This window comes from Oryctolagus cuniculus, chromosome 8 (assembly GCF_964237555.1).
Source record: "Oryctolagus cuniculus chromosome 8, mOryCun1.1, whole genome shotgun sequence".
Lineage (NCBI taxonomy): Eukaryota > Metazoa > Chordata > Mammalia > Lagomorpha > Leporidae > Oryctolagus > Oryctolagus cuniculus.
In genome coordinates, this window is record NC_091439.1 from 60068596 (window position 1) to 60069981 (window position 1386).

The 1386-nt window shown below is 36.4% G+C and overlaps 1 non-coding gene across 1 annotated transcript; it reads left to right on the top strand.

Moving 5' to 3' along the window:
- The first annotated feature begins 265 nt into the window (after positions 1 to 265).
- LOC127483326 (U6 spliceosomal RNA) lies at positions 266 to 373 on the top strand. The gene has a single exon (XR_007909524.1). It is a non-coding gene; the product is annotated as a U6 spliceosomal RNA (small nuclear RNA).
- The last annotated feature ends 1013 nt before the right edge of the window (positions 374 to 1386 follow it).

The window sequence follows — 1386 nt, forward strand, 5'->3', positions numbered from 1 at the left end:
AGTTTACACTGAAAAACTGCTTCCTTAACAAATGCATCTATCTGGGCAAGTCTGAAGTCTGTAGGGCAGGTTGATAGGCTGAAAATTCTGTCCAGAGTTGCTGTAACAGTCTGGAAACAGAATTCCTTTCTTTTCCAGGACCAGTATTTTCTCTTAAAGCTTTCAATTGATTGGATAAAGCCCACCCATGTTGTGGAGGGTAAAATGGCTTTACCCAAAGTCTGCTGATTTAAGTAGCAATCACATCTTAAAAAATACCTTCACAGTGCTGGCTTCGGCAGCACATATACTAAAATGGAACAATATAAAGAGAGGATGAGCATAGCCCTTATGCAAAGATGACATGCAGAGTCACGAGGCATTCTATAGTTAATAAAGAAATAAAGCCTTCACAGCAGAATCTAGTTTGGTTTTGACCTCACAACAGAACACCATTGCCTGGAGGAGGACATGGAGTTAACTGTCACAGTTGTCTTTTCATTTCCTTAATGGTGACATTTGGAGAATAAATTTTGAATAAAAAGCAACAAAAGTGGATACCCTAGTCAAGTTTCTGATTTTAAAGGGGAAAATACATGCAGTTTTCTGTTACCAATTGTGATGACAGCTGAAGATTTTTTTCGTAGATGTTCTTTATCAGGTTGAGGAAATTCTCTTCTATTCCTGATTTTTATTATCAAGGTTATTAGTTTTTGTCAAATGTATTAATTGGATCTATATTCATATGGTTTTGTCTTTTAGTCAATTAATAATTGCATATTGTGATAAAATAATGTAATATTGGATATCACATTAGTTTTATTGGTATCAAAACAATCTTGCATTCCTGGGAGACATTTCATTTTTTCATGGTACATAATTTCTTTTAATGTATCTAGTATTTGTTTGTTAGTACTTAGTTAAGGAATTTTGTGTCTATATTCATTTTCGTTATCTTAGTCTAGTTTTAGCATCTGGGTAATACTGTCCACATAGAATGAAATAGAAAATGTCTCCTTTTATATCTTGAGTAATTTGTAAAGAATAAGTACTAATTCTTGAAATATTTTATATAATTCACCAGTGAACCCATCTGGATTTCAGCTTTTCTTTGTAGGGAATTTTTAAAAAAGATTTATTTATTTATTTATTTATTTGAAAGGCAGAGTCACAGAGAGGGAGAGAGAGAGAGAGAGAGAGGTATTCCACTCGCTGGTTCACTCCCCAAATGGCCACAATAGCCAGGGCTAGACCAGGTTGAAGCCAGGATCCAGGATCCCTGTCTGGGTCTCCCATGTTGGTGGCAGGGGTCCAAGCACCCATCCTCTGCTGCTTTCCTAGGCATGTATCAGAGAGCTGGACTGGAAACAGAGCAACTGGGACTAGAACTGGGTCTCATAAGGGATG